The sequence below is a fragment of the Podarcis bocagei genome (genome assembly GCF_964188305.1).
Source record: "Podarcis bocagei genome assembly, chromosome: 3".
Taxonomy (NCBI): Eukaryota; Metazoa; Chordata; class Lepidosauria; order Squamata; family Lacertidae; genus Podarcis; species Podarcis bocagei.
Genome location: NC_138127.1, coordinates 73,447,457 through 73,472,915, shown reverse-complemented (window position 1 = coordinate 73,472,915; position 25,459 = coordinate 73,447,457). Strand labels below are relative to the sequence as shown.

Below are 25,459 nucleotides of genomic sequence, written 5' to 3'. Positions count from 1 at the left end.
GAGCCGTTAAAAGAAAATATTTTCACACACAGGCATAAATAACATTTACACTGTTGTTGTTGTTCTTCATGGTACAAAACTTGGGACGTAGATTTTGGGGCAGGAAAATACTGATCCTGATTATCTAAGACTGCACAATGCATTCATCTGCTTACTATATTTTTATCCTGCTTTTCAGGTAACTGTTCTTTCCCAAAGTGGCTCCATTTAATGTAGGAAAATAAGAAGCAGGCCCTGCGGCCATCACACTTACAAACAGGGTACTCAAGGGAAGGAAGAGTGGAGGGAAAATCAGCAGAGGAAGGAAGTCAGCTCTTCAAGGCCAAAACCAAGTGGCCTACAGAGTCTATAGGCATTTATATCCAGTCCTGGCCAGGTTGTGGGTCATGCATGGGGTGGCGGAGATGACAGGGGGTGGGCAAGATCCCTTTGTACAAGCAGAAGCTGTTCCATATGCAAGGACTTAGTTGAATACCCCTCTTCACATATCACACTACAGGAGAACAAAACCAAGTCACCCTCATCAAATACTACTAATCATCCTCATCAAACAAACAAGATATGCAAAGCATCGTGCCTCTGCCTCTCTTCTTCACCCTCTCTCATTTCCGTTTCTTCATTGGTATTTAATCCATTGCACTGAGGAAAAACACTTTCAGTAGGACTTGAAACCTCACTCACTCACCAGAGGTAGAGCCAATCACCATCATTACCCTTGTGTGTGGTTTTATAGAAGTTTATTTCTATGCCTTCACCTCAGACCACTGGGAAAGTGAGTATGAGAGGCAAGACCTTCTCAGTGGTGTTGCCATGGCTCAAAAATACCCCCCACCGGAAAAGAGAATCAGCCCTGTTTAGACAGAAACTGAACAGGTATTATAATGTTTAACTCCTTGTTGCTCTGATATTGATTCCTAGACTAATTATTTGTAGTTCTTATGGTGCTTATGGTTATTATCATATGGTTATAAAATGTTTCAGGAACTATCTTGTATTCATTGCACTGCATGTTAAATTGTAATCTGCTCTGAGTGCTCTAAGGGCAGAAGAGTGGGATATAAATACATAACAACAAAAGCAGAAACACTCACATCTTCCAGGTCATCTCTTGAGTAGGCAGCCCTTTGCTGAATTTTCATATGGGCTCCAATAGGAGAATCAGCTCTCCAATTACTGTGAACCCCAAGGACTGTGAAGAATGTGGGCAATGTGTGAGAGCAAAAGGGGAAGGAGGGGGGAAATGAACTATACAGGCAGAGCTATTTTTGAGCTCAGCTTTTCCCATCAGTCCTGTTAACTTTTCTACAGCAGATAGAAAATGCTGGACTAGTCTGGGGGAAAGCCACACGGGTGGATAATTGCCTCTTTCAATTTATGAAGACCACAGAGTCTCATATTCCATGTTAGCTCGTCTTCTGATGTAACAGCGACTGTCATAAGTTGTTCTGATTAATAGTCAGCGCTGTAGGAATTAAGGGAAAATAACAGGCTGAAAAACTCTGGGGGTTTATACCACTTTAAAGAGCTGGCCTATGAGAAATTATACATAAAACTGGGGGTGGGGGTGGGGAGAGAGACCAATAATAAATAAGACCCACAGTGATGAACAGGATGCAGCTAGTGCCCAGAGAGCTCCCAAAATAACCCTAACTGGACCAGAAAACAAAGGCCACAATATCTGACTGCCAATGGCAATGAGATGAACATCAAGATGCACAGATGGATGGCAGTTTTCTATGTGGTTATATCTGCAACAATCTTCACATGTTTTACTTAGAAATGGAGAGTAAAGTTTGAAAGCCAAGAGGTTCTATTTGTGTGGGGCAGGGTAGGTCCTTGTCAATAATAATAATAATAATAATAATAATAATAATAATAATAATAATAATAATAATACCCTGCCCATCTGGTTGGGTTTCCCCAGCCACTCAACTCCTGTTGTATTGAATTTGGGGCCTTTTGCATTCAAATCTGATACTCTACCACTGATCAACATCCCTTCCCCAATTCTTGTTATAATATTTAGATTGGTCAATATATATTTGTACTACCAAATTTGATGACTTCCTAGGAGTTGGATTTTGGGAAACGGCTGAGAATTCTTCTAGCTCTTTAAATCTTTTTTTTTATACACACACCCCACAACCATGCTTACAGTTCTGTGTGAACCCCTATCGATTGCTGGGAATGCTTAAATGGGAGTATGCACGCAACTGAGACCATTTTGCCAGTGTGACCACGGCATAGAAGCTTCCTGACATAAGATCATGGGACTGCCCCGTTAAATCAAGTTGTGCATTATGTTGCCTGGAGGGCGAATGCTGCAATAATGTAAAGGTTTGGAGAACTGAAGGGATGGTAAGCGATTCTGAGCATGTAGTTCTCTGTTGTTGCTGCTGCTGCTGTTGTTGCTTCTTCCTAATGAGTCCTCCAGGTTTTTTTTAAGGCTTTCATTACACAGACGAGCATTGGCCTCATCAATCCACAAGCAAGTCCCAACTCCCTACTGAGTGTCGACAGAATGCAAGGCTGCAAATTATGTTTTGCCGCTCAAAAACTTTTCATACAGCGGAAGCCCGGGGAATCATTATCCTGTATCCTTCAACACATTTTGAAAACATCAATATGCTAATGAAAATCAGCTCTGCTTTTTTCCATCATCACGTCTAGACAGAACAACTAACGCCCTCCCAGCTGAAAGCAGCCGTGTGGTTAAGAACAGATGGGCTTGTGCTCAGCTCAAATAAGAGGAATGGGATGCTTTGGGAGATGGGGTGATGGCGGAGGAGAGAAGATGAGCAAAGAAAACATAGGCTGGAACATTTGCTGTTGGTAGAATTCAGCCCTGTTACTGCCAGACTAAAGGAAAGGACATGCTAGCCCCAAACACTGGCCAAAGGAACAAGAGTCACCAAGCACTCTTCAAGCAAGGCCATCAGCAAGAGAAAGTCAACCTGGCCTGGACTAAATATAAATGCTTGTAGACTGTGTACACCGCTTCATTGTGGCCATGAAGAACTGACCTTCTTCCTCAACCCTTTGCCTCCACTCTTCCTTTCCTCATTTGCTGTGTCTTCTTAGCTTGTCTGCATAAACCTGATGCAAAGCCTGTTTCTATTTATTTATTTTTAATGATTTTAAACACTTTTGGAGGGAATAATGGTCTGAATCACAGAATTAACGCAATATAAGAAAGAAAGACGTGTGTGTTAAACCTCAGGATGGGGCTAAAAAAGAAGAAAAACCTTGCATCTCTTCCACAGAGATGTAGATCTCACAGTTGGCCATAACTAGGGATTGAGGAAATCTGTTTGATTCACATTTTCTGTTTGGTTCACCCTTCTCCTAATTTTTCAATGCAGTTCACCAACCCAGGAATGTATACCAAAATGCACATATTAGGGAAAGTATACATAAAAATGCATGATATAAAAGGGGAAAATGTTTGCAAATATGCATGTTGTTGTTTAGTCGTTTAGTCGTGTCCGACTCTTCATGACCCCATGGACCAGAGCATGCCAGGCACTCCTGTCTTCTACCGCCTCCCGCAGTTTGATCAAACTCATGCTGGTAGCTTCGAGAACACTGTCCAACCATCTTGTCCTCTGTCGTCCCCTTCTCCTTGTGCCCTCCATCTTTCCCAACATCAGGGTCTTTTCCAGGGAGTCTTCTCTTCTCATGAGGTGGCCAAAGTATTGGAGCCTCAGCTTCACGATCTGTCCTTCCAGTGAGCACTCAGGGCTGATTTCCTTAAGAATGGATAGGTTTGATCTTCTTGCAGTCCATGGGACTCTCAAGAGTCTCCTCCAGCACCAGAATTCAAAAGCATCAATTCTTTGGCGATCAGCCTTCTTGATGGTCCAGCTCTCACTTCCATACATCACTACTGGGAAAACCATAGCTTTAACTATACGGACCTTTGTTGGCAAGGTGATGTCTCTGCTTTTTAAGATGCTGTCTAGGTTTGCCATTGCCTTTCTTCCAAGGAGCAGGCGTCTTTTAATTTCGTGACTGCTGTCATCATCTGCAGTGATCATGGAGCCCAAAAAAGTAAAATCTCTCACTGCCTCCATTTCTTCCCCTTCTATTTGCCAGGAGGTGATGGGACCAGTGGCCATGATCTTCGTTTTTTTGATGCTGAGCTTCAGACCATATCTTTCACCCTCATTAAAAGGTTCTTTAATTCCTCCTCACTTTCTGCCATCAAGGTTGTGTCATCTGCATATCTGAGGTTGTTGATATTTCTTCCGGCGATCTTAATTCCGGCTTGGGATTCATCCAGTCCAGCCTTTCGCATGATGAATTCTGCATATAAGTTAAATAACCAGGGAGACAATATACAGCCTTGCCGTACTCCTGTCCCAATTGTGAACCAATCAGTTGTTCCATATCCAGTTCTAACTGTAGCTTCTTGTCCCACATAGAGATTTCTCAGGAGACAGATGAGGTGATCAGGCACTCCCATTTCTTTAAGAACTTACCATAGTTTGCTGTAGTTGACACAGTCAAAGGCTTTTGGATAGTCAATGAAGCAGAAGTAGATGTCTTTCTGGAACTCTCTAGCTTTCTCCATAATCCAGCGCATGTTTGCAATTTGGTCTCTGGTTCCTCTGCCCCTTCGATATCCAGCTTGCACTTCTGGGAGTTCTCGGTCCACATACTGCTTAAGCCTGCCTTGTAGAATTTTAAGCATAACCTTGCTAGCGTGTGAAATGAGTGCAATTGTGCGGTAGTTGGAGCATTCTTTGGCACTGCCCTTCTTTGGGATTGGGATGTAGACTGATCTTCTCCAATCCTCTGGCCACTGCTGAGTTTTCCAAATTTGCTGGCATATTGAGTGTAGCACCTTGACAGCATCATCGTTTAAAATTTTAAATAGCTCAGCTGGAATATCATCACTTCCACTGGCCTTGTGGAAGTGCTTTCTAAGGCCCATTTGACTTCACTCTCCAGGATGTCTGGCTCAAGGTCAGCAACCACACTACCTGGAGTGTACGAGACATCCATTTCTTTCTGGTATAATTCCTCTGTGTATTCTTGCCACCTCTTCTTGATGTCTTCTGCTTCTGTTAGGTCCTTTCCACTTTTGTCTTTTATTATGGTAATCTTTGTACGAAATGTTCCTTTCATATCTCCAATTTTCTTGAACAGATCTCTGTTTTTTCCCATTCTATTGTTTTTCTCTATTTCTTTGCATTGCTCGTTTAAGAAGGCCTCCTTGTCTCTCCTTGCTATTTTTTGGAAATCTGCATTCAATTTCCTGTATCTTTTACTATCTCCCTCGCATTTTGCTTGCCTTCTCTCCTCCGCTATTTGTAAGGCCTCGTTGGACAGCCACTTTGCTTTCTTGCATTTCCTTTTTGTAAATGCAAATATGCATACATTGGGAAAAATTGCACACTAAAATAGTTTTTAGTGAGAATTTAGTGAGATTTAGTGAGAAATCCTCACTAAAGCAAATTAATTTGAGAACCTTTTTTTAATGCAAACTGATGTAGAAATGTAAAGAACAGAGATTAAGATTGGAAAAATGAGAAACTTGGAGTAACTGAAATTGACATACAGTGGTACCTCGGGTTACGAACTTAATTTGTTCCGGAGGTCCATTTTTAACCTGGAACCATTCTTAACCTGAGGCGCACTTTTGCTAATGGGGCCTCCCGTTGCCGCCACGTCGAGCAATTTCCGTTCTCATCCTGGGGCAAAGTTCGCAATCCGAGGTACTACTTCTGGGTTAACGGAGTTTGTAACCCAAAGTATTTGTAACCTGAAGCGTTTATAACCCGAGGTACCACTGTATTTGTCCATGACTATGTTCACATCATAAGAACATACCCAACTGGTAGCTGCTCTGAAGGGCAAAATAAATTTGTAGTTCATGCAAGATATCACTGCCATTCCTTCAACATGTTTTCAGATTTTGGAGCATGTTTGCAAACTCTGGGCTCTAGAGCTGACCCCCGCTTGATTCAATGTGAGCCTTGCTGAGCTTCATCCAAATTCACAGAGAAACAGAACTTCCTCCTACAAGCTTTTGTTGTATGCTGTATTACCCAATGGGACAGAAATTATGGGGCAAAAGGTTTCCACTTGCCTGGGATTCTATTAAGACATTTTGTTTTACTTCTGGCAGAATCAGATCTGAGTGAGCACATAATTTAATGAAAGGAGGGATCATACCAGGCAAAGTCAGGCTTAAAGGGTGGAGCGGGGCTGGGGGTGGGAAGAGCTTCACTAAATTTATTGGCGTTCAAGTTTACCCTACTCCTTCAGTTTCAGAGCATGAAGCACAGAAAGCCCTGAGCCTTAAAAAGGCAAAAGGCCAAAAGCTACATGGGAATAAAGATATAAATTAAACAGAGGAAGGAGAATGCACAGAAGTTCATCCGCCTCTGACTAGTTTAACAGGCTGTTCCCTTCCTTCTCCTGAATGGTTTGTGTTTTCGGAGATTTCTAGTGAATTTGAAAGCTTTGCATGGGATTTACCTGAGGTAAATTCATCCGCGTACCTGAAATACATTTGTTGCCTATTCATCCAGAGGACAAACGGCATTTCTAAAGATCAATGAGAAATAGAAAATATTGGGCAGGGAGCATAATTTGGTCCAGTCATATTTGATATAGAATCATAGAGTTGGAAGAGACCACAAGGGCCATCGAGTCCAACCCCCTGCCAAGCAGGAAACTGCCCTTACTGGCAGTTAGGATGCTAGATACCAGAAAAGCCACGACTTGCTTTTGCCTGGATCCTGACCCTTGTACGAAACCCCACATTCCCTCCATAGACAGCTTTTGACACTGAGACAGCACAATTCAGGCTGCAGGGCCAAAGGGAAAACTCCAAAAAGGATTCAGAGCCATTCATCCGGCCTCAGCTGCAAAGGTGAGTATCCCTTGCATCTTTCGCGATCTCACTGGTGGAGGATATAACAAAAAGATATATACTGTACACAACCTCCAAGCACAACAAACTGTTGCCATCTTTTCTCTAAAACTTATAGCACTTGGCAGGACAGACGCCAGCAGAAAACAAGTTCCCCAGATGAATATCTAGCAGCAGAACTGGGAAGTCACCCCTGGCCTCTTGGCATGAAACTCACAGCTCAATCGGCTTGACATACCTTTCCCTTCCCAACTTCAAGCAGAGACATTTCTTCTAATCCCCTTATAAGAATGTAAGAACCACCACACTGGATCAGGCTAAAGACCCCTCTAGTCCAACATCCTGCTGTCACAAGGATGACCCACCAGATGCCTATAGAAAGCCTGCAAGCAGGGCATGAGTGCAACTGCGCTTTCCCCACTTCTGGTTCTCAGCAAGCGGTAGTAAGAGGCTTATTGCTTCTGACAGAGGAGATAGAACATAGCGACTGTGGTTAGTAGCCATCAATAAGCCTTATCCTCTAGGAATCTGTCTTCACTTTCTTGCCTTTTGAGAGGGTGAAAAAGTGACGTATCTGATCAGCTCTCAATGAGACAGAAACAAACTGTAAAGAGTTACAGTTATTTCCCAGCTCCAAGAAAAGAAACTGTGCAATTCTCTTCCCCCATAGCAGCCATATTCACCTTTAAATGAAGGCACTTCTATTCTTGGCTTTACATTACCCCCTGAAGAATTATTAGAAGCGCTCGCCTACCAATACACTTCTGGGAATTTTTAAACTATGCAATTCTGTAAAGGCATTAAGATTAAGAAACGGAATCCAGTTAATTGTGCCGTGGCTTACTGAGTACAGTGGTACCTTGGGTTACAAACTTAATTTGTTCTGGAGGTCCGTTCTTAACCTGAGGCACGCATTCGCTAATGGGGCCTCCTGCTGCTGCCGTGCCGCCAGCGTGCAATTTCCGTTCTCATCCTGGGGCAAAATTCTCAACCCAAGGTACTACTTCCGGGTTAACAAAGTTTGTAACCTGAAGCATTTGTAACCCGAGGTACCATTTTATCAGCTTGTGGCAGCACTGACACAGACCTTCATTGGTGGTACCATGTTACGGAACGTACTCCCCATGGAAATATGAGAGACCTCCATCAGTATTGGCATTCCGGAGGCTTCTGAGGACACAGCTGTTTCATAGGGGCATTTCCTAAATCTCTTACCAAGATTTTCCTATTTTAATTATTGCGTTATTTTATTGAGATTGTTTTATTGCATATTCTAATGGTGGATGCTTCGATTTTAATGTCTGTGTAATTGGTTTTTACACTTGTAAACTGTTCAGAGGCCTATTCCGGCATTAAGCAGTATCTAAATTCATAAATAAATAAACAAACAATAAAGCATGGTTCAGAGAAATCCCAGTGTGTTGAAATGAATCAAGCACAATGAGGGGGGTGGAATGTGTGTTGCTATCTTTTAAACATACACACATGAAAACACAAAACTGTATACAGTGCATCATATCTAATTCCCATGTCCACCCTGATCTCAAACAGAGGATTGTGATCTGTACCACATCACACAACATCTCCACAACCATCAACAAGGGATTGAGAGAGCCAGCAACACTGACCTACAGATCTACCCCAGATCACGCTGCAGCACAACAAATCACAATTCTCAGATAAGGGCTCAGTTTCTTCTCTTTGGCAATCGCTCGTAGCCGAGCAAGATTGTCTTCCATGAATATGGATTCAGGTAGGCAGCCGTGTTGGTCTGTCGCAGTCGAAATAAATAAATAAAAATTTAACATTGTTCAGTAGCACCTTAGAGACCAACTAAGTTGGTTCTGGGTATAAGCTTACTGTATCTGAAGAAGTGTGCGTGCACATGAAAGTTTATACCCAGAACAAACTTAGTTGGTCTCTAAGGTGCTACTGGACAATTTTTTTATTTTTTTTAATTCCATGAATATGGTCAGTGAACCACATCTGTACAGTGAATTTCCACATGTATCATTTGTCCATGGTCCTAAAGAACACTGTTCCATGCATCATCACATCCATGTATGTCCATGCCAAGGGTCAGATCAACAGCTATTCAACGGCACATGTGCTTCTGCTAGTGCATGGTGTCTTTAACCCTATCTCCTCCCCGTTGTGTCCCTTCTGTTCCCCACACACATTGCCTCTGAAGGGGAGAGTCAGGAGAACCCCCAGAAGAGTACAGGGGGAGGAGTGGGGATATTGTTTGATCAGGCAAGCAGAGATGCTTGTGCTGAAACAAGGGATCACCTGGGCACTGCTTCAAATTTCTCTCCAATACTGCACAAACATATTTTTAGCCCCAGCCTTATTTGTCCAGCCAGCATCAAACAGTATTATGGGAGTGATAAGACCATTTGCTGAGTCTCACAACTCCGTTTATAAATGAAACAGGTGCAGAAATGTAGAGATTTAAGAGGAAAAGGAGGTTCTATCACCATTTTTGGTCTGGCTTTTGCAATGGTAAATGCTCCAAATGGCCAGGGCAGGAGGGCAGGGTACCTTACGGATAAAGATCAGTATAAACCATGTTATAGGTCGCAGCAACCTGGCAGACACCTCTGGATTTGCGGCCACTGGAGGAAATACAAACACAATCATGGAGATAGTTGCTGGCTTGGAATTATGTATTGGCTGGCATCCACGTGATAGGATATATTAGGACCAAAAATCCAGTGCTGGCACACATCTTAAGCACACTTGGGAAGCTGGGAAGCTTCCCTAAAAGAACATCATACTAAAAAGTATGTTCATTTAATTGGAGACAGAGTGTGTTCAATGTAGATAAGGAACAGCACTACTTCAAATCAGAAGCAAGAGATTTTTCCCACCTTTCCAATACATACTAACAGGAACAAGTTAGGATTTTAATTCATTAGCAGTTATGCATCTAAAACCTTTTAAGGTGGTGGCAGCTTCAGATAAACTGAGCACAAAAGATACATACGTTTGAGTACCAAGAAAAATGCCCTGATCCCATTTCTTATTTGCCTTTCCTTTACAGAGGGAACTGTATCATTTTCTACTTGTAACGAAAATTTGGCACAGCCAATCCAATCCAAAGTCATTTTACTGGCATTATCGGGTTGCTACAAAAATGTTTTGCTTCCGTACCAGCAGATAAAATTGATCCTTTAAAATGTTTCCATCAAAAACTCACTCAGAGGCTAAGAGTTTCCAGTTCATGCTCTCTGGGCACTTTTTAAAGCTTTAGTCAAACACACGCTTGATAAACCTAGAAGAGAAATGAGTTACAGTATTTCTCTTTCTTTCACGCGCACTCTCTCTCTCTCTCTCCCTCAGTTCTGCTTCAGGACTCTGGCAACTGATTCTCTCAAAGGAAAGGGCAGCCAGCACAGAGTTGAAGCAATATACACAGAATTTGTAAAACTACCTCTATCAGGATTCAGCCGTTTATTTTCTTAATTAACTGAAAATGATAACACAAGAGCATTTCCATTTGGGGAGCCCTCCAGCTTCATCAACTGCTGGAAAAATTCTGCTCCAAGAGCTGAAGTTACAGTTATTTCAGCAGATTTCAAAATAAACACAGCCATACAATCGCACTGCATAGTAGCCAAATCTAGGTAACATTACTGGCCGCAAAGCTGCAGACGTCTTCAACACGCCCCGCCAAATTTTGCTACATGGCACCCACATTGTATATTTGTGAAGCCACAAAATGCCACGTTTGAGCCATGCAAACGACACCAATGAGACAAAACCATAAAAGCCAGAGGTGGTTTCTTCCAGCCTGTCCTTAGCCCACCTTCCTCTGCATGGATATTGCATTAGGCACCAGCAATTATAGCAGGCAAGATCATCCTGCGATTGGACAACCTTTCAACCACCTACACATCTCAAACCTGCCAAAGACCAAATACGAGACCCCGGAGGGAAAGGCCAGGAAGTGGGGAAACGATGTGTTCAAGAAGAATGGCTCTGGCATCCATTTCATTTCCTATAAGCTTCTCTTTACAAGTCAGCAGTTCTGCTAGAGCCACCTTAAATAATAATATGCAGGCCATCAAGACAGGAAGGTATGTCTGAGCTAAAAAAATGTCAAAACCGCTCCTCCTAATGAGCGGCCAAAGAAGTTCGGATCTTTTTGAAGTTCATGAATGGAGCTGCTCTCGATGGAGTACAAGAATCCTAGAAGGATGAGTAGGGTTGAGTAAGACGACAGAGGTGGGGGAATCTCACACTTCCTCTGGAACAGACATGGCCTGCACTTGTCAAGAACAAGTTTGTTGTTATTGTTTTTAATTGGGCCATGCTCAGGATATGAACGCCATCTTCAGGGTCAGTCAGATCACTGGCCTTCAATGAGTGGCTTGGGACCCATTACCAGTTCACAGCAGCTGCACTACCACCATACAAATATATGGCTTTAAAAAATGTCTCGCACGCTGCAAGTCTCATTCATTTGGGGACTTGGGAAGATATTGAGACATATACTGTGAGAACGGAGGTGGATGCTGGATTGTAGAACTGTAGGAGACACAACACCAACCTTCACATTTATCACTAAGATGGTTTGTTAGCTAAATGTGGTTTGAAAAAGAAGTAGACCATCATTTCAATCTTTTCGTCAGCAGAAATAAATAAATAAATTATGGTCATTTGTAACACTTTGTTGTGTTTGGAGTGTGGGGTTTTTTTTAAAAAAAAAAGGAAACAGTTAAAAACCCTGGCAACGCAAACTCCCATTTGCATTCTTAAAATATTCTTTGAGCAAAAGATTAAGGCTGTTGAGCCAATCCTATAAAAACAGACACAGCAAATAAAACCTGTTTCAAGACTATGCCAAGCTATTTTAGAAACAACCATCTGGCTCAAGGATCTTAACACAGTCGGTTCCAAGAAGGAAGGGGGAAACCTGAAGAAGAAACAGATATTTAAGAAATTAAGAGAACTCACCAGCAACTGATTGAGGGCTGGTGAAACCAGCTGGGGAACAAAACATACTTCTAGGTCCTGGGCTAGTGTCTAGACACTAGAGCCAGTGTGGTGTAGTGGTTAAGAGCAGTAGACTCGTAATCTGGTGAACCAGGTTCGCTTCCCCGCTCCTCCACATGCAGCTGCTGGGTGACCTTGGGCCAGTCACACTTCTTTGAAGTCTCTCAGCCCCACTCACCTCACAGAGTGTTTGTTGTGGGGGGGGGGAAGGAGAATGTTAGCCGCTTTGAGACTCCTTCGGGTAGTGATAAAGTGGGATATCAAATCCGAACTCTTCTTCTTCTTCCAAACAGCAAAGTGGCATGCTAGAATATGGATGCTGATCTTCTCCGTCCTGGTATGATCTCTGCAGAACACTTCTCACTGACTTGTCCGCTTTCCATGAGCAAGGGATTTTGGCTTCTGGGGAGTATTTACAGCAGGACCCAGGCCCAGAAGTCAAATGTGGCTCTCAAAGCTTCTTTCTCTGGTCCTTGGGACTCCCTCAGGCCACACCCCTCTCACTTGGCCATACCCCTCACTATCCCTCCTCCTTATCCTTTTTGAGTGCTGTTGCCTGGCTGGAATTTCTTTTTGAACTGTGACTGAATGCAAGGGCAAGTGTAGGAGTGGTTGTCTGCCTTTGTAGCCTACTATACAAAGTCACATCCATTGCTTCACCCTCTTTTGCCCATGGATACAAACACCACTCACTCAGAGCCCCAGAAGGTTGTTCATGATGGAAGCTGGCCCTTGGGTGAAAAAAGCCCCAGCGCTAGTTTAAAGATGTAATCCCTCACATACACTCTAAAGTTCCAGAGCACATTATTATACTGCTAAATGTGCCATTTTGGCTTTAACTGAACAGCAGACACACACTTCAAGGAAGAGAGTGGTCTTCCCAGTAGTGCCCAAGTTCAGAGCATTGTCTAAACCATCCTATGAAAATGAAGTACTGTATTATTAAAGGAGTTCAGCTGTGGTCACATGAGATGTACAAGCATGAAGGGAGCATTTTCGAGAATGCCAGTGTCAAATGCCAGCAACACAAAACAGACAGAATTCTTCCACAAGAGGCTGTAGCCTACAGAACGAAGGTAAAAAGTCACATCTTCCACCCTCCTGGCACCTCTGTCACTGCCCACTACTTGTATGTAGCCTTTGGAAGGTGTCCTCTGGCTGAAAAACGTTTCCCATCCCTGATAGACGTACTATGTGACTCTAAGACCTAATACCCAAGTTGGCTTGTTTTCCTCTTCTCACCTCATTCCTTCCCCCGCCTTTTGCATTGGACCATATAGATTATAAACCTGAAGACAGGAATTCCAACACACACACACACAAATACACACATGCCGTGTATTGATCTTATTTAAGTCACTCTGGGAAACCTTTTGACTGAAGGAGCAGGGTAAAAGTGATTTAAATAAACTCAGTAAATTCAAAGCCTCCGCCACGTCCCTCCACCCTCCAAAATGAGGCAAGTGGTGACCATGAGAAATGAGGGCCTTTCCAGTCCCAGCACCTCAAATATGTCCTTTCACAGCACCAGGCAAAGAAATGTGACCAGACATTCAAATGTGCTTTATAGCTGGTTTTAGACATGCTGGGTTTTAGTGGTTTTGCTTCCGTGACTCTTCTGGTGTCTTGTTTTTATGATTTTAACGTCTCCGTTTTTAAAATTATATGCTGCCCTGGGAGTCATGGTACTGTAGGGTGGCATATAAAATTGTCTGTTAAAATGGTACTTCAGGAGTACTTACCAGGAGTATCCAGCAGGAACTTTCTATTGCTCTGCCTTTACAGACTACAAGCTGGATAGCATTTGTTACTATAGTAATAAGCACTAAAGTATCTGTTATTGTAGTATCAACAGGCAAATTGCAAAAAAGAAGGGCGGGGAGATACAGGATACTCTAATCTAATACAAAAGAGCTGAAATAGGAACAGAGGAAACTGCCTTATACAGAGTCAGACCATTGATCCATTTGGCACAGTATTGTCTACACTGACTGGCAGCAGCTCTCCATGATTTCCAGGTCAGGTTTTCTCCCACCCCTACCTGGAGAAGCTGAGGATTGAACCTGGGACCTCCTGCATGCAACACTGACGCTCTGCCACTGAGCTATTGCCCTTCCCTCTCTATTGCTCTGCCCGGAACGCAGCCATTCCATGAACAGAAGATTTCAGTCACTGCACTTGCTAAGCATAAAACAGCATTTAAAAGGACCGGATTGCAATTATGCACACATACCAGAATGAGCAGCATGCGAGTGCAGAAAACAGGTGGCAGGGTGCAAAAAGTAGGTCATTTTAGCAGGGCATCCTGTCAAGAAACAAGTTGTTGTGGATACCCTGCAGCGGAGGGGCAGTCGGGTTGCTAAGACCACGGTCAGCAGGAGGCAAATTCACTCAAAGGCTTCGGTCATGTGTCCACAGAAATGCAGTGCACCACCCAGGGGGGGGGGGAATGTCAGAAGCCAAGAAATTATGTATTTTTTAAATCAATCCAAGACAGAAAGCAGTGTCATGTTTGTACTAAACAGTTCAAGCAAGGTTTTCCAGCACTTGCTCATTCATTCATTTATTTATTTTTAATATTAGTGAATATGCTAAACAAGTACCCCCCCCCCCTTTTGACGCCACCTTCAGTTGTCCCTGAAAGGAGGTTGGTGTAGCCTAGCCTTTGGCAACCTAAGGCTTACCAAATGTTCTGCTCTACAGCTCCCAGCAGACCCAACCTAGTCCCAACAGTTTCTGTTGGGAACTGCAGTTCCAAATATCAGAAGGGCATCAGGTTGAAAAAGTCTGGTGTACTCAATAAAAGCCATAGATCTCCAAAACGGAATTGCTGTTAAGGGAGATACAAGCCTTCTCCCTAGTCAGGATTTGATAGGTGCTCATTGCTCACACCCACCCTGCCATGCAGCAGAAGAGGGTGGGGGAGCAGGTATCTGGGGAATATTCATCCCCTATTTTATTGATTTCAAATATTTTTATCCAATCTTTTTCTGTGGCTCACTGCATAAACTGAAACAATTGGTAATGTACGCTCGAACAGAAAAGAAAGTGAGAGCAAAAACAATACTTTGCAAAATAGGACAGAAACATTTTCTTTGGGGGGGGGTGAATGTCTTAACAGCCTGTCCAAATAGCAAAGGGGTCAATTGGGCCCCTTGAGAAAAGGAATTCCATCACCAGGGGGCCACTACAGAAAAGGTCTTGCTTCACACCCCAGTCAATAAGATATTTGGTGAAGTAATGTTATGCCCTGTGATACAAACTACATTTCCCATGCAACTGAAAGCTGCCCAAGCCGTCTTCATTCCTGGAAGGAACACTTGGTGACCATCAGAAAGGAAGGGATAGTATTGTCACTTCCTTGGCCACAGTAGTTATACCCTCCTAGAACCTAAAACTATCTGCACTTTTTCCCCCTTTACAGGTCCACATGACAAAATTTGACCCCCAAAAATGATGCTTCCATACCAGAGTGAATACAACCAATCTATACAAGAAGAATCCCAGCTTGAGGAAAGTGTTATTCACTATGGATCAATTGAAAAACCTGACAGAAGCGAGAGTACATCTTCTCTCCCCTACAAGCCTAATCAACTTCTTAGGATTCCAAAACTGCTCTCTCAATTTTCAACAATACTTTCCCTCCTCTGTATTTAAGACACAAGTTTGAAATAAAGATGAAGAAAAAACATGACCCTGATATACCTCTAAGAAGACTGGGTATGTCTGAAAACACATGCATCTTCTTAAATTTCCCACGCACAACTCTTACGTACATAAATAAACCAGTCAGTACCCATAAGCGCGAGCTGAGGGTGGGGGTGGGGAATCTCAATGAATTGTAAATGTCAAGGATGTGAATGAGCAGATTTCATAACATGTTTTCATCAGCTTTTCCAAGAATTAGACGCAACCAGCTCATGTTGTCAACAGTAAATCAGTAAATTGTGTCCCAGCTTTGTAACTTTAAATTTACTGGGTTTAGCCCAAAAAAGGGGAGGGGGGAATAATACATTTATAATGGCCTAGCTCAACCAGTCTCAGATATATCCTAAAGATACAATGAACTGCTGGGTGACCTTGTATTTTTTTAAAAAAATCTGTCACTCAGGCTGTCCTTCTGTCCCGCCAGCAAAACAACAGTATCAACACCACAGGAACAGATCTCAAAGGTTCATTTTGTCTGAGTCTTCAATGGGATGCACAAGTAAGTACATCTTTAGGAGCTAGGGTCAAAATAATGAGCATGACTATACATAATGCAAAAGTGAGGAAAAGCAAGGGCAGTGAACATTACAACATGAGCAAAAAAGCAAAGAAAATGAATGTGAGGTTTCTTTCCCTTCAAGTTCACTGCCATCTGCACTTGACCATAGTTGGTACACAGTTACGGGGCAGGAACACAGGTCCGTGTGTTAAGAAATCTCACACATCTGCATTAGAAATCAGCTCAAGAGCCACTGCTATCCAGTTTGACAAAGCCAGGCTAAATGGACCATATGTCTGACAACACCACATTCTGTCATGCTTCTCTTCCTGTTCAGGATACATAGCTCAACACCCTTTGAGGAAACATTTACTGAACCATCCCAATGTCCAAAAGTAACAGGAGGACAATCCCTTTACTAGAAGTAAAATGTCACAAAGTAACAAGCAAGTGTTTTTAATTGCCTCTGAGCTCTTCTTAAGGTTGGATGCTAACACACCCACCCCAAAAACAGGTAAAAAAGCACCATTTTTGGGGGGGGGGGTTCTCTCCCCTCCTCCCCATTTTGTTTTCTTTGCATAACATTCAGACAGAAGAGTTTGGGGGACCTGGCAGATTACTCATAACTTTAAGACATTTAGCTGGTCCTAATAAATATATGACTATTAACTTTGTGTTAATAAATTAGCACAGCTACTTTCAATGTATGTGTATTTAGGAAGATCCGCAAGTCTGTTCCTTAACCAGGATCCAGCCAGATGCATCACTGCACTGCCAACAACAAAACAGTACACAAAGTTTTAAGCTGCTCTGCATATCCCTCCGTAGTACCTATGGGCACCAGAGGGATGAACCTTCAGGAAGGTGTGTCAAGAATTCCTAATACTATGTTCTTAATTCCGATTGGCCAAAGCTTCATTCTTAAAACACGTCACGTGACTAACTCTACTCGTCTACTCAAAATCATGAATGGGTTTGCTTCCCCGATGCTGCACTGCGGTGCTCGTTGCCCTGATGAATCACCACTCCCTTTCTACCAGCTTATCACCACTGAATTATTCACTTAACTGAGTTTTACCAACTTCCCCGGCTGTTTTACGGCGGATTATCGCCAGGCGTCGCAGCAGCGCCCTCTACCCGACCCACGCGGGAACTGTACCCAGGGACGCTGCCCAGCGCCTTCACTTCTGCCCATTTCAATTACAGGCGACGATTGCGACTCAGAAATCTGCAGGCACTTCAAAACAACCCCCCTTCGCTTTCATTTTAGAAATTGACCTCTTCCCGATACAATTTCCGGCCGCCTCCAGAAAGAAAAAAATGCTCGACATGCAAAATATAAATGACAAGTCTCCTTAAGAAAACCCCGTGGAAGAAAGTCATATTTAGGTTGCATGTACCCAGTGAGTTCAGAATAGACATGCACAGCATTGCACTGTTAATAATCTCCCTATTCCGTGCAAAAATAGAAACAAAAAGGCTTCTTCTCACCGACTTCTGCCTGTCCTCTAACCCACCGCTTTTTGCCAGTAGGCTGGCAGGCTTGCCTTCTTCGCCCCAAGAGCTAACGTGGGAAAGGGGATTTTGATTTTAGAAAAGGGCTGCAAACGCTCGAGAGGCTCTCCTTTCCCATCTCGGCTCTCTCCCTTGTGCTTTTGCAGCTGCTCTGCTCAGGAGACACCATAAATGTAGCCTGCGGAGAATGTTTTTTTTAAAAATAAAGAGCGCCCTAAAAAGCTACGATCACTTGGGTTGGACTTACCCAGAAGCTCAAGCAGCGCTTTTTTTCATCTCCAGACTTGGCTTTCACCGCAAACGGCTGAGCTCAGGGCTCCGGCGCGGCCATCCCGTGTCCGCTAGCCAAGCCCCCTGGACGCCCAAGTGCACCAGGCAAGGGAAAGGGGCGGCGGAGCCTGCGGGCTGCTGCTGCTGCTGCTGCTGGCGCTGCAGCGGCGTCTTCGCCTTCGCCTAAAGAGCAGGCGCCGCTTCCTCGTCCAGCCAGCGGCCGCTTTACGAGCGCCGCAAGCTCAGCTAGGCGCTCCTGCGCTACGCGCTCTTAAAGGGGCCACAGCCCCGACGGGGCGCGCAGGGGAAGAAGCGCCCGGGCGCTGTCGCGGGAAGGGAGCCCTGTCTTCACGCGGCGGCGCGTGCTTAATCTGAGGGACGCCCTCCCGATCTGCTGCTATTCTGCTGGTGGGATGCAGAGGTTAGCGCAGGTGGGGCACTCAAAACGGACTTGGCACTTTTGTGCCACAAAGCTACGTCGGGAGTGTGTGGTTGGGGGGGGGGGGGAGAGAGATTTTTGCAGTAAGGAAAGTGATGCGGAAAAGCACTGGGTAGTGTGGGAGATCAATGGCTCTGACCCAAGAAAACAAATCCAACTGATTGTTTGATAGTGTTGAATGAACTCCCCACAAACTTTGTGCAGCCAGTCAGAATGTTGTGTAAAGTGTCCAAAGACCAATAGGTCAACTGATAGGTTTAGGCAGCACTGGGGAAGGGACATAGCAGGCACCTTTAACTGCCCCACAGCTGACATCATAGATGACATCACATGTGGGCAGGTGGACATGATTTGACTGAAAGCAACTTGTGGGCCAAAATGATGAGGCCTAGTGAGACCCACAAGCCAGAGGTTCATTCTCTCTCTCTCTCTCTCTCTCTCTCTCTCAACTGCCATAAACTTTGTGCAAACAAACAAGATTAATGTGCAATAAGCAGGTCATCTGCAAGTGACTTTAGCATTCGTTTTTTTTAAAAAAATGCTTCTTGTAAAAAAATAAAAACTATTGCAAATCGCACATTTGTGATCTCTCAATGGACCACTGACAATATTCTGTATGCCCTGAGTTAGAGTCATGTTGGTAGAGGTAGCCATGGGGCTTTGAGGATTGTCTTGGTGCAGCTGCTAATTCATTAGCAAGAAGCACAGGAAAGAATCAGAAGACTATGCCCCACTCTAACCCTACTTCATATTATATTTATTCTTTTGTTGGCTTACTAGCTTTCAGATTTATAGCCCCCTTGTCAATCAAGTGATCCTCAAGTTTGCAGTTTCTCCCCCTCCCACAATACTAGATCTCACAGTCATTATGCTAAATGGAGATTAAGGGCAAGACAGACAGAAATGCTTTTTTCACACAGAGCACAGCTCAGGTATGGAATTTGCTTCCAAAATATGTGACAATGGTGGAGTGGGCAGGGCCAGAGCTCAGTGGTACAGGCATGCTTTCCCTGCAAAAGATTCCCAGGCTCAATCCCCAGTATTTCCAGGTAGTGCTGGGAAAGCTTCCTGCCAGAAACTCTGGAAAGCCACTCTGTAGATCAGGGATGGGGAAATTGTCTGGATGTTGCTCAACAACAACATCCATCATTCCTGGCTATTGGCCCTCCTGACTGAGGCTAGTAGGAGCTGGAGTCCCTCATCTGGAGAGTCACAGATTAGCCACCCCCAGCACAGATCGACCAGAAGTCTGAATTAGTGTAAGACAGCTTCCTCAACTTTGTGATAAGCTCTCTCCAGGGAGACTCACCTGGCACCATCAGCAGCATTTTTAGGCAAAAACATTCTTATTCACCCACGTCTTTGGATCTTAACTTTAGTGGTGTAGATCTGTTTTTCTATTATTTGTGCATTTTAGGATGTTCTAGCCTCTTTTTATATTTGTTTCTGATGTTCATTTTTGTAAGTTGCTTTGAGTTTCATTTTTGGAAAAAAGTGACTGATGAATAATAATTTTAATCAAATTGCAAGAAAGGAGATTCGGCCTAAACATTAGGAAGAACTTTCTGACAGAGCTGTTTGACAGTGGAACAGAAGGTGGTGGACTCTCCTTCACTGGAGGTTTTCAAAACAGAGGTTGGATGGTCAGGGATTCTATAGCTGTGATTCCTGCATTGCAGGGGGTTGGACTAAATGGAAGCCCTTCCAACTCTATGGTGCTGTGATTCTTCTTCTCCCATCCTATGGAAACAATTCATCCCAGAAGGTTCTCGCACAACCAGAAGCCCAAAGAGGGCCACTGGAAGATTCCATACTTCCCTGTTCTTTAGCTCACAACTGTGAGACACAACTGTGCCATTGCAGGAGGGGAAAGGTCTCAATGCTCATTCTCCACAAGCACTCAATAGCACATGGATGCATGCCTCCAGCTGAGCCCAGTTAAAGATTGAAAGCCTCCTGTTTGCTGAGCATTCATCCTGATTTCCTTGCACAATGCTTACACAAGGGTTCGAATATGGCTGTGTACACCCTGTACCTTTAAAGCACATTTGAAGCACATTGTTTCCCTCAAAGAATTCTGGGCACTATAGTTTGCTGAGGGTTGCTAGGAATTGTAACTCTGTGAGGAGCAAACTACAGTGCCCACAATTCCTTGAGAAAAAGAAAGAGTTGTGAATGTGCTTTTAAGGTATAGCGTGCATCCAGTTTTGCTTGCAGGGAGGTAATATGACAACGAGCAGTCATCCCAATTTGCTTGCACAGAGTTTACACATCTCCCCATCAATCAATCATCTATTCTCCACTTTTTAGTGCATTTCCCCATCACTTTCCTAGTTGCAAAAAAACAAAATGAAAAACAACCAACAACCTTGCTTTGTTTTTAAGTGGATTTGTTTCTACAGAGCGATTTAATTTCCGGCAAGTAATTGAATCCTTCTTGCAAAATACTGACAGTCTAGAGGAGACCAAAGAATTTCCTTCTCACTTTCTGCAACACCAACAGGCAAATAGCTGCAAGGGTGAGAATCCTGCTCTTCCTGCTGTGGGGAAGATGCCATTCTCAGAGTCTCTCTCACCCAGAAGAAACAGGAGAAAATATCATCTTGCTACCCACCAGGCAATATTCTGTTGACTCTTGCACAAAAAAGAGAGTTTCCCATCCAACAGCAGAAATTGCCTCCCTAGACCAAAAGGAAACAGATGGCAGACTGGCACTGGTCTAGAATAGATGCCCAACTAACCACAGAAAAGGTACATATTGGCCAAATAAGTGGCAATGCTGGCCAATCACAATATAACACTGTTTTCTCTACTCTACTAGTCTTCTGAACATCCATGGTAACTTGGCGTTGATTCTGGTGCTCCCAGGACGTGTCTACAATGATTTTATTTATATAAAGTGGATATGCCCCTTGCTTGTAAATAGACCCTCTAAGCAGTTTACAAAAATAAATAAATAAAACATTTGGCACAACATTTGTCAGTGTTAGAGGCAGAAGAGAGATGGAGAGAAAGGCTTCTGTGGCAATAGAGCTTGGCAGCTGCCATTTGGAAAGGGAAGAGTAGGACTTTGACACTCAGTCCCTTGAACGTTGATCAGGACAATATTGGGTACATGTAGAAACTTAGATCACATCCATGCCATACATTTAAAGCACATGGCTTCCCCAACAAAGAATCGAGGAAGTTTGTTAACGGTTCTGGGAAGTATAGTTCTCTGAGGGCTAAACTACAGCTCCCAGGATTCTTTGAGGGATGTCTTAAATGTGTGGTGCGGCTGTGACCTTAGCTACAGAGAAAAAAGCCACAGTTATCAAAGTCCAGATTTGGAAATACTTAACTGTGTTTCAGGACAGTATGTGGAAATAAGCACTTACGTATATCTAAAGCACTGGGCGAATTAAGAGAATTAAGGAATGATCTTTTATTTAAAAATAACAACCCACAATGTACTTCCTACATTGTACTGTACGTGTAGCTTGAAGATAAGAAAATGTGCAGTCTATGATAGTCTCTTAGATAATTTAGTGATAGTTCTGTTCCTTTGCAGTCCAAAAGAATACCAAGTTTTTAAAACATTACAAAGATTCCTTTGGAAGCCAGGTTTCATGATTCAGAAAGAGAAATATTCACTTATGCTTTGAAGTGAAACGATCCCCTCATGCGTGCCTTGAAGTGCAATGGTCACACAAAGAACCTGATGGATATAAATGTATCTGGGCTTGAAGAATAGGGGTGCAAAAACCCAGGAGCAGGACATTTCCAAAAGCGAGATTATGCCATAAAAGGGAATTGTTTTCTGCACCAAGTGTTCTGCAAAAGCTTCTGTATCAGCCTTTGGTCTAAATCGTTTGTTAGATCAGTTGTCAAAACAAAGGAATCTGAGTATTGTTAAACTGAGGACAAAGGTAACTATTGTAGATGGAGTTTCTGTGGCAGGCTGCCTGCTCCCTCTGACAAAGGGCTTAAGCACCATGTTGTGTGGATGGGGGAACTGAACTGTGAGCAATAGCCAACACATTGTTATTACAAGGCATAAGTGTCTCTTACATCTGACACACTGCGGCTGCATCCCTGCTCTGAAGTGATGGGGTGACTTCTGATGTCAAAGAAATTTGACTTGAGAGCTACGCCTGGCAAACACTGTCAGCTGGTACACAGCATGTTCACTGTGGGACCTGGGATCACGTCCCACATCAACCGCTGGTTCACCTGGTGTATCTGTTGAGTCACTATTGTTCGTCTCAGTTTCCTCATCTGCAAAATGGGGACAATAATCCCCTATTGTCCGGGAGGTGCTGGCAGGATGACTGAGAAATGCTTCATCAAGAGCTGAAAATATACTATTATGTCTTTTAAAATCTCTATTTAAAAAATCAGACCGGATAGCACCAAAGTAGGCATAATTAATTAGAGCAATCCGTTTCAAAATAAAATGTGTTTTTTTCCTGAGGGAAAGCTCCATTACAATGCCCAGTTATGAGTTGCAATTGCAAATTTCAACCCAACGAGCAAACTGTTTCAAAGATGGTGGACTTGAACTGACTGTATGGGACATTAGGCACTTAGAGAATCTGGAGTCAATCTTTGTTCTCAGATTTCTGGGATCCTTCAGCTGATTTAGCTGATAGCCAGTGTTACCAGCAAGTGCTCAAAGAAGCTTACAGTAACTCACATCTTATCCTCATAATAGTGCTGCAGGGTTGCAATTTGCCAGGGCCACCCAGTGAGCTTCATGGCTGAGCAGGAATCTGAATCACATTCAAACCCAACCCTACCACTACAAATGGGGGGGGGGTGTAAATCCTATGTGGAGGCACATCGTGTCCCTTTTCTAAAGTGCTTAGCTTGCTCCCACCTCTTGATCACACCTGATCAGTTTCTTTGCTTTCTTTGTTCTCCACTTAGAAACACCAGACATCCGCCTCCTCCCCCCCCCCATTTTGTTTTAAAGGATGTTCCATATTGTAGAATCCTCCAACCCCACAGAACATTGCAGAAGAAGAAAAAAATATCACTGCACAACGTTGCTGGAATCTGGATTCAGCAAGCAATTCCACTTCCAATCCTGGCTCAGTCCTGCTTCCTCTTTCCCAATCAGTTTGTGCTCATTTCCAGTAGATCTGTTTTCATTTAGCGCGTTTCTTCTCTCAACTCTCCACATTTCTGAAGTTGACAGTGGAAACCAAAGTAAGCGGAAGACTGAAAGGAGCCATCTCAAAAGTAAAAGTTGATGAAGATGGATGAACCGTTGTCCTTTGGGGCCATACATATGCTTTGGGGCATCCGGTAATGTAGGCAAATAAATTACACGTTCGTAACATGATTCTTTTTAAAATTATTTTTTCCCACTATAAAAAGCATTTATACAGGCCCAATGGAAGAGGAGGTGTGGAAGAGGGTGAAACTCTAAATGTGGGAGCCAGGAGGAAGGGAGATTTATTTTTTCCTCCAAATAATACCATTACTAGGTGTTCTACACCTCAGCTCTCAAAGGCATGTTTCCTGTGATTGCCAATTGCTGGAAATCACAAATGAGGAGATTGCAACCACACTCAGGTCCCTCTTACAAGTTTCTCATAAGCGTCTGAGTGACCACTGTGAGAACAGGATGTTCAGCTAAGTGGGCCATTGACCTGATCCAAGAAGGGTCTTCTCATAGTGTGCAAGCTTTCATGTTCTGCAGAACTCTTCATCAGGCTAGGTGGCAAACAAAGCCATAGAGAAGAGGGTGGGGGCAAAGACCCTGCAAGAAGCTTGAGGCTGCATGCACGCTTCTCTCCCCCCCTCCCTTTTAATCCTCACAACAACCTTGTGACGTAGGTTAGGCTAAGAAGCAGGGACTGGCCCAGCGTCACCCAGTGAGCTTCATGGCCAAGTGGTGATATTGAACTCTGGTATCCAATACCAACACTCTGGTCTTAATCCAATACTAAAATCACTGCACCGCACTGGCACGCGCTCTCTCTCTCTCTCTCTCTCCCCCCCCCCACACACACACTGATTTTTGAGATGAAGAGAGGGAGAAGGTATCAGACATTCAAATGTGCTTTGGATAGGTGCCACGAAAGTTCCAAAATGCAACAAGGCATGAATGGGAAAAGAAACATTTCCCACCCCCTATAGGCCAACATTGCTACCTTCACTTATAAATTATCTTGTTGCCCAAAGTCTTTATATAGCAGATTGTGGGCTGCTAACCCTGATTCATGCCTTGTACTTCACAGCCCATTGTTTTGTTTTGGCTACAAAACCATTTGTATCCCACTCCGGTTTTCCCGGAAAATACCTGCCTTCCCATTGTGGAGAAAACGGTCCTAGCTAGCGTGTGGCACACAATGTGGCTTTACTTACAGGAATTCCTCTACAGTTAAGATTTCCAGGGAGTTGACAGAGGTCTAAAGAAAACACGTTTGCCTGCTTTTAAAACATGGAATGCTGGGGGGGGGGGGAGAGAGAGAGAGAGAGAGCAGAACTACCTGTTAGTAGGGAAATGTGAGTTCCTGTGGCTCCCCTCTGAAAGTACTGAGAACATTTCAAAGGGGAAATAAGCAGGCTAGTAGAGGGGGCTTCTCCCACTTATTTGCCTTCCTTCATTCTGTTTTTCTTTTACTTTTTTAAAACAATTTTTCTCCTTTAGAAGAAGCTGGTGTTAGGAAAAACAGTTCAGGGAAACATTTTCAGGGAACAATTAGCTAGCACCGGAAGGACTAATACCCCAAACACATACTTGTCAGTTTCCCCTACAAACAGTCCCTGCATGGTTAGTGTTAACTGCAGACATGTTTAGGAAATATGTCTATTACTTGTTTATTAGTTAGTTATAATTCATATGTATATATATATATGGGCAGCTGAGATAATATATAGTCCTGCCTTTCATAGAATCAAAATTTCAGAATTGTAGGGTTGAGTGAGTCATCTAGTCCAGCCCCTGCAAATCGGGAATCACAGCTAAAGAATCCCTGACAGATGCCCATCCAACCTCTGCGAAAACCTCCACTGAAGGAGAGTCCACCACCTTCTGAGTCCATTCCATTGCTGAAAAAGCTCTTACTGTCAGAAAGTTATTCTTAACATCGAGCTGGAATTTCCTCTCTTGTCATCTGAATTTGTTTGAATCCATCGGCTTGGCTTCTACTCTCTG

At 43.5% G+C, this 25,459-nt stretch overlaps 1 protein-coding gene across 7 annotated transcripts in view; it reads right to left on the bottom strand.

Annotated features, from left to right (window-relative positions):
- The window catches only part of DAAM2 (dishevelled associated activator of morphogenesis 2), a 226,984-nt gene that overhangs the window by 182,455 nt on the left and 19,070 nt on the right, over positions 1-25,459 (bottom strand). Inside the window, exon 1 of one of the 7 annotated variants that reach the window (XM_081186366.1) lies at positions 17,851-18,095. The exons of the other annotated variants lie outside the window; for them this stretch is intronic. The gene's annotated coding sequence lies outside the window, so the exon portion shown is untranslated. Of the gene's footprint in view, positions 1-17,850; positions 18,096-25,459 lie in introns of those variants that run through there. 7 annotated transcript variants of the gene reach the window in all.